We start from the raw sequence: 8,893 nt of genomic DNA on the forward strand, positions 1-8,893 counted from the left end.
TTTTTTTTTTTTTTCTCTTCACTGCCTCACTTCCCCACTCCCCTACCAGTGTTTCCTGCAATCACCTCCCAAATAAATGATTTGCATTCAAATTTTTATCTCTGATTCTGCTTCTGTGGGAACCCAAACTAAGATACAGTGTTGCTATAACGATTAAATAACATATGCATGTACTGTTCTTAGCACACTCTGTGTGTACATATTGTTAGTCACTCAATACAGATTTGTTGAATAATGGATATACTCAACTTCTTGGAATCTTATCTGTTATTTATTTATTTTTTAAGCTTCAGTTCTGGATTTTTGTGGTTTCTAAAATCAACTTCCCTGCTTGTATCAACTTAATAAGAACAGTTTCTCTTTTTAAATAATTCAGAATCTACTTGTTACTTGTTTTAAGATTTTCTATGTTTCAAAAGGCAATATTGTATAGTTCACATGAGAGATTTATAATGCAGAAACATTCACACATTTATAATAGCCTGAACCCCAGTTCACTTACCGCACACACACACAACTCAATAACAACAGTCTTTCATCTGCATAGGAGAAGTGGCTTTGGACCATCTCCATGAGTCTGTGTCTTGGCTCACATTTGTACGAAGACCCATGGACCATGTTCTGGTTGTCCTGTCCTTAGGAGGACCACTACATTTCCATGGGCTTTCCCTGACTTACACCTGGGCTTTTCCTTTGCTTTCAGTCAGTAGGTCCAAGCTGGTGATCCAAAGGTTAACTCTGGATGGCAGATGTATTTTGTTTGGCATAAATAGATTAATAAAATAAATTGAGCCAGCATTTAAAAAATGAGAGATTTCACTGGAAATCTGGTTTTATGGCTTCTCTTGGCAATATTGGAAGATCTAGTAATAGTGGGCCTGAATTTCCACATGGAAGTAATCAGATAGTGCTGGGTAGCCACTCTCCTTTTCAATAGGGTATATGCTCTTTAATCTGCTGTAGTCTCCACCACTCCATATTGTCTCTCATTCATCCCACTTCTTTCAGGTACAGTAACTGTCTGGTCTCTGTAGTCATTTCCCTGGTGACCATTACTTTTCAAAGATGGAAAAAGAATATTCTGAGGTGCAAAAAACACAAGAAAGAAAGAAACCTACCTGCCAAAACAGGCCTACAAATGGAAATATCTTAAAAGAGGATTTCATTAAACAAATGAACACCTTAGCACCCAAAAAATAAAATACGATATAATTATGTTCTTCACAACCTAATTACTGGATTAATTCATGGCACGTTACAGGTTGGTGGGGCCTGGTAATGAGACATAAGATTACAGCTGCATGATGAACATTTGTCACTTTGCTCTGTGACTGTACGTATAATCTCAATTTAAGATAATGTAAAAGAATATCTAGGGCCCTTTGGAAATGGGGTGCCTGGGACAGATGGCTTGCTTGCCTTTACCCAATAATAGCCCTTATTTAAAACATGTGGCTTGTAGTCCAATCTAATTTCACTATTCCTTGCCTTTAATTCTGGACTTCCTTTTACTTTTCCTTGGCCCTTGGATAAATTTAATACAAACATCTCTTTGGGTAGACTTCCTATTGTTGTTATATGCCGTTGAGTCAGACCCAACTCATAGCAATCCCTCCTTTGGTTTCCGAGACATTATCACTATGGAAGTAGATTGCCCAAAGTAAAAAATGGGTCGCTCTCCAAGTGTATCTGTTGGAAGATCACATGCTCCTGCTCTTTGGGTGGAAGGATGCTGTACAAAAATTTCCCTTTGAGCTGCTACATACTGAATAATGCACAAAGGTTTGGTCTGTTCAGGAATATTAAATACTTGTTTATCTGTCTCTATATTCCCCACATCCACAAGGGATTGAGACGAGAACAAATACTCTGCTTTAGGAAATGTAATGCAGGCAAAAAACCAAAAACCAAAACAAATGCACTGTGGTCCAGTCAATTAACTCATAGTGACCCCTCCTTGGGTTTCCAAGGCAGTATCACCATGGAAGTAGATTGTCAAGTCTTCCTTCCGAGGAGTTGCTGGTAGGTTTGAATCACCAGCTTTCTGTTTAGCAGTCAAGTGCCTTAGGCACTATGCCACCAGAGCTTCTCTAAACATATTGTTGTTGTTGTTATGTGCTGTCAAGCCTGACCCAACTCATAGCGACCCCTCCTTGGTTTCTGAGGCAGTATCACTAGGGAAGTAGATTGTCCCATATTCCTGAAACAAAAAAACCCACTGCTCTCTCGAGTCGATTCAGACTCCTAGCAAACCTGTAGTACAGAGTAGAACTGGCCCATAGAGTTTCCAAGGCTGAAGATCTTTACTGAAGCAGACTATCACATTTTTTTCTCCCATGGAGTGGCTGGCTGGTGGGTTGGAACCACTGACTTTACAGTTACCAGCCAAACACTTTAACCACTGCACCACTAAAGAAAAAACAAACTCACTGCCGTAGAGTCAGATCCCTCCTTGGGTTTCCCAGGCAGTATCACTACAGAAGTAGATTGCCCAAGCTTCCTTCTGTGGAGTGGCTGGTGGATTTGAACTGCCAGCCTTCTGGTTAGTAGTCACATGCCTTAGGCACTACGGCACCAGGGCTCCCAACTAGAGCCTTTTTAAAATATAGTGTTGTTGTTATGTGCTGTGGAGTCAGACCCAACTCATAGTGACCCCTCCTTGGGATTCTGAAGCAGTATCACTATGGAAGTAGATTGCCCAACCTTCCTTCCGAGGAGTGGCTGGTGGGTTTGAACCGCCAGCCTTCTGGTTAGCAGTCAAGTGCCTTAGGCACTATGCTACCAGAGCTCCCTTTTAAATATAGTAGCCCTCAGAAAATACCATTGTGTTCTGGGCAACACTGACCTGGTCCTGCACATGGATTAGGTATACGAAGTCTATCTCTTTTAATTTTACACACCATGGTGATTTGGCTCCCAAATCATGAGCATACTGTCAGATTTAGTGACCTCATTTCTCATCAATGACAGCCTTAATGACATTCAAATACATCATTCACTTTTTCCTCATTCCAAAATATACCAACATTGTATATCATCATTCACCCTACTCAACTTACAGGTTTTTTTCTTTTTTTAAAATCATTCTCATTCTTCCCAGATAAGACTGATAATTCAACTGGAATATATATCCACAGAAATTCAATAATTATCTAACTTGGAGGAATAATTAATTTCCAACTTAGTCTTTTCAGATTTTAATGCAGGCCAGTTTTTCTGAAATTTTTCTATGATTTTTAAAAAAGATAGAACAGATTTTAGACCCAATTTCACTTTCCATTTATTAGTGTATTGTTAAAAGAAAATGTATGCAATTTCCAAGTTCAAATTAATTCCTAATACACCAGAGTATGGATTTAAACTGTAGACAAATCAGCCCTAATACAAACAACCATTTTCCCTCAGTTCTTTAGCTCTTTGAAGGGACCACAGATATCAGCCAAAAAAAAAAAAGTCACCATTCTTTGCCTCATGTCTGGGTTGGCTTTCCCAAGAACAGGGCATGATGGGAGGCCCTGCAGCTCTGAGGACATCTCCCAGGAGGCTTTATTTCCTCCTCTGCTTTCTCCAGAGTCCCTTTTTGAACAAAATTCCTATACCTTCATTCTCCTTCCTTTATGGGGAACTTTCCATTTCCTTTATTTGTTGTTGTTGTTGTTGTGTGCCATTGAGTCAGACCCGACTCATAGCGACCCCTCCTTGGGTTTCCGAGGCAGTATCACTACAGAAGTAGATTGCCCCATCTTCCTTGCAATACATACACATATGCGCAGGAAAATATCAAATTCCTTTCTAATACCATCCCTTCCCATTCTAAACTCCTACATATCTCTCTAGAGGAAACTAGCATTAACAATTTGATGCATAAATTTCTGACCAGGAGAAAAATCTTTCATTTTTCCTTCCTCACCATGTGCAGTTTGTTGTTGTTAGCTGCCATCAAGTTGATTCTGACTCGGGGTGACCAAGTGTTCAACAGAGTGAAGAGTTGCCAGTTTCTGCATCATCCTCACAATCACCAGCATGTTTGAGTCCACCATTCAGCCATTGCCAACCCATCTAATTGAGGGTTTCCCACACCCTCATTTGCCCTCTACTTTACCAAACATGATGCTCTCCTTTAGCAATTGACCTCCCCTGAAGACGTTGTCCAAAACAAGTGAGTTGTATAGTGTTCTGCTGTGAACCATGAAGTTTTCATTGATTAATTTTTGGAACTAGACCATCAGACCTTCCTTCCTAGTCTGAAAGCTCCACTGAAACCTGTCCAGCATGGATGGCCCTGCTGGTATTTGAAATATTAGTGTCATAACTTTCAACATCACAGCAACTTGTAAGCCATCACAGTATGACAAACTGACAGATGAGTAGTGCATGTTCAATTTAGATGCTGCTAATTCTTAGCAAGATGGAAAGGGATGCAAATAGAAAAATCAAAGAATCAATTATTTGATTTTTTGGGGACTCTGTCCATGGTTGCTTTGTTTGGAGATGGCATAGATTTGGCCTAAAATGTGATGTGTATATTGTATTTTCAGTGACCATACTCCTCACAATTCTATGTGTTCCTTTTGGGATGATTGATCATACTACTGTATTTCTTTGGATATCATAAATGTGGCACAACCCAGGGCCAATCAAAGCTTGTATGTAATTGATAAACCACCAAAACCAAACTCACTGCCATCAAGTCGATTCTGACTCATAGCAACCCCCATTGGGTTTCCAAGGCTGTAAATCTTTATGTAAGCATCGTGCCTTCCCTTGGCACTTTATAAAAGCTTTTATTATTGTACTTAGCAAACTGTATTGCAATGATCTGTTTACATATCTTTTTCTCATTTTAGACTGGAAGTATCTCAAAGATGAGAACAGTATCTTTTCTCGGTCTCCTTGACAAGTAACACAAGCCGTGGCCTGTGTTAAGAACATGATAAGAATTCCATAAACAATTGGGGATGGTTAGGTCTTATCTTTCTTCCGCAGAGCAGTTGGTGGGTTCAAATCACTGACCTTTTGGTTATCAGCTAAATGCCTTAATCACTATACCATCAGAGCTCCTTAATTGATAGATAGATGCCAGGAAACAAAGACCTCTTCCTTTTGAACTGTGGACCAAGGAATATATAGGCTTGACATTGCCAGTGGTTATTTTTCCCACCATGAGGAAAGAACATGACTGAGAAAGAAGGCAAAGCCTTAATGATCTGGTGCTAGAACCAGTGCTAGATCTTCTAAATTGTGTGAGCCAGTAAATTATCTTTATTTTAACTTAAGTCACTTAAGCTGGATTTCTGTCACTTAAAACTGAAATTGTCCTGGTGCATATATCGAGTGTGCCATATTTCATGCAAACATCTAATCACAAAATCTTCCTAAACATGTGAATGAGACAGAAGCATCTACACAGTCTGGATTTGTATGTACAGCTTCTGCATAACATGAAGAAAACTGATAAAATAAAGAGAGAATATATCCACAAATCCAAACTATGGTACTATGACCCAGTCCAGACCTGGATGGACTTGGGATGTCCTTGAAAGATACCCTCAAGATGGGGAAAATTAGGAAATCACCCTGGAGAGAGCTGTTTGGAAAGTGGGGCAACAAGTGAGAGCTAGGTTTCCTCTAGTAGAGAAGCTGAAAGGGAGTTTGAGGATGTAGAATAATTTTTCATGGTTCAGAGCTTCTGACTATTGAGTATAAAGATTTAGATAAGAACAATGTGCAGTTTGTTCAGGGGAGAGGAAGCACAAAGCAGTGTGGGAATTTAAATATGGAAGAGGACAGCTAATAAAAGGGAACGACCAATTTCATCAGAAATGTGAGTTGTGAAGAGTGTTAACTAGCTATGAGGATTTAAAAATATTTAGTTTGGAGGAAAGGGAATGGTAGTTGGCTCAGTCTGTAGGTATTAAGGGAACTTCTGTGACCTTGGGACAGTCAAGTGGCCATAGCTAAAACAGTAATATATTCATTCCTTCATCTATCCATCCACCCTCCCATACACTTATCCATCCATCTATCCATCCACCCATCCATCTATCCATCCACCCATCCATCTATATTCCCAACCATCAATCCTTCTATTCATCCATCCAACAATTATCCAACCATTCCCAATTGTTGTTTGCCGTCGAGTCGGCCCCGACTCATAGCGACCCCTCCTTGGGTTTCCGAGGCAGTATCACTACAGAAGTAGGATTGCCCAACCTTCCTTCCAAGGAGTGGCTGGTGGGTTTGAACCGCCAGCCTTCTGGTTAGCAGTCAAGTGCTTTAGCCACTATGCTACCAGAGCTCCTTATTCTTATCATGTGCCATGGCCTGTGTTACTTGTCAAGGAGAGGAATGAAAAGACATTGTTCTTATCTTTGAGATACCTCCAGTCTAGAGTGAGAAAAATATACATAAACAGATCATTGCAACATAGTTTGCTAAGTGCAATAATAAAAGCTTTTATAAAGTGCCAATGGAAGGCATGATGTTTGTGAAGATTAAACAAGATTACATATGTGAAAAGCATTTTGTGAGTTATTCAAATATTACTCATTATTATAATCTTTATAACAAGTCTGGGAGAAAGGGTTAGATTATTATCCCCTTAATTTTTTTTCTGTGTTAGAAAAGCTATCTAGCTACTTTACTACAAGTTACAAAATAAAGAAAATAAGTACCCACCCACGAATCAGCTGCTTTAACACTGTCATCATTCATTATGCATTTTGCTAAGTTTCATTAGCGTCTTTATTCCTGGAACTTTTATTTTTTGTATATAGCAATCATGCTGCATATATCTTGATCCTGACATTTTTTATCTTTAAACTAAATTATCTACATTTTTTTCCCCCATGGGAGGCATCGTGATTAACAACTGCTATTTCTCTATCTCAGTCCCAGCCCAAAGCACACCCTCCTGGTTCCTTATGAGTTACTGGGATCCTTTTGTTTCCCTTCCATGTGGCCATGTGGGGTCCATGCTCCTTCCATGGTCCTCTCTGCCACTCCAAGCCTGAAGCTGTGCCTGGTACACATGTCCCCTTTGTTGTTGTTGTTGTTTTGCTCACTCTGAGAAGCTACTTCTCAGTCCTGAGCTTTGTCTGTCTCCACAGTGAAGGAGAAAGTGGCCTCTGTCTTCACTCATGTCACATTTGTGAAGCATTTTGTGCCCACAGTAGATGACTGAGATTGGGCGACATCCATAGTTAGTCTCCACTTTCTCTCCTTTTACTTTCTTTTTAAAGCCAATTCTATAAAAAATTTCATTCCCATCACTCTACCAGTACAGCTGTTGTTAAGGTCACCAGTGACCTCCATGTTGCCAAGTCCAATGGCAGTTCTCAGCCATCATCATAAATGAGTTATCAACAACATTTGACATAGTTGATTACTTTTTCCTCTTCACAGAATTTTCTTCACTTAACTTCCAGGACACCACACTCCCTAGGTGGCTCCCCTTTGCTGGTTTCTTTTCATTTCCTAGACTTACATAGATAGGACTGCTCCAGAAGTCAGCCTTTAGACATCTTCTCTATCCACACTCACTTCTTATATGACCTCACAAGGTCTTGTGGCTTTAAATACCACTTAAAGGTTGATGAATTCCAAATTTATCAGTACAACTTGGATCTCTTCTCTGAATTCCAAAGTCATATAATCAACTGACTATGATGTCTAGTAGGCATCTCAACATTACTTTTCAAAGTCAAACTCAAGGTTTCCTCATCTCCTAGGCTTCTCCTTCCATAATCTTCCCCATTTTGTTTATTGTGTGCTATCAAGTTGATGCTAACTCATAGCGACTGTGGTAGTTCTATTTGTGTGTCAACTTGGCTGGGCAGCTGGATGTAGTATTCCCCACGATAAGACTGGTAATCAATCCCATGGTAGAATCTACTATGAGCAACTGAGTAGGTGCCTTAGGGAATGTGGTCTGCTTCCTGATGTAAGCAGAGCCTTGGGGAATAGTCTCTAGCCTATGGCACACTTGGACCCTGCATGTAGCCATGTCATTTTTCAGCAGCCTACCATGCTCTGCCATCCTAGGGACTTACAATGGATTTAAATTAATGGCCTGCCATGTGGTTTGGTAACATCAGGACTGTGCCATTTTATTTGTTGACCTTGGGCTTGTTAGCCTCAGCAGTCAGCAGCTGTCTGAGTGAAGAAAAGCCTCTAGCTTCAGTGGGCCAGGAGAGGAGGCAAAGCTAAAGCCCAAGGTTGAGGGGCTTTCCCACAGCCCCTAGAGCCTGACACTTTGAACTTGGACTTAAAGCCTCCCAATTTTAAGAATAAACTCTTATTTGTTAAGGCCATCCCATTTGTGGTATATGTTCTTGTCAGAGTGGCACTAGCTAACCAGTGACACCATGTCATAGAGTAGAACTACTACACAGGATTTTTTTTTTAGGCTATAATCTTTACAGAAGAAGCCCTAGTGGTGTGGTGGTTGATAATTGACTGGTAACTGAAAGGTTGGCAATTCAAGTCCATCAGCTGTTCTGTGGGAGAAAGATGTGGCAGTCTGCTTCTGTAAAGACTTCAGCCTGGGAAATCCTCTGAGGTGGTTCTTCTCTGTCCTATAGGGTTGCTACAAGTAGGAATCTACACGGTGTCACACAGCAACAACAATTTTTATGGGAGGAGATCACCAGGTATTTTCTTTTGGTTAGCAGCCTGTTGTTGTTAGTTGCCGTCGAGTCACTTCCAACTCATAGTGACCCCATGTACAGTAGAACGAAACACCACCTGATCCCGTGCCAGCTCCATGATCCTTGCTATACTTGAACTCATTGTTGTAGCCACCATGTTGATCCATCTCATTGAAGGCCTTCCCCTCTTTTGTCAACCCTCCACCCTACCAAGCATGACATCCTTCTCCAGGGAATGGTCTGCT

The sequence above is a fragment of the Orycteropus afer genome, unplaced genomic scaffold (genome assembly GCF_000298275.1).
Source record: "Orycteropus afer afer isolate SDZICR_OR568_19922 unplaced genomic scaffold, OryAfe1.0 scaffold00020, whole genome shotgun sequence".
In the NCBI taxonomy this organism is placed as follows: domain Eukaryota; kingdom Metazoa; phylum Chordata; class Mammalia; order Tubulidentata; family Orycteropodidae; genus Orycteropus; species Orycteropus afer.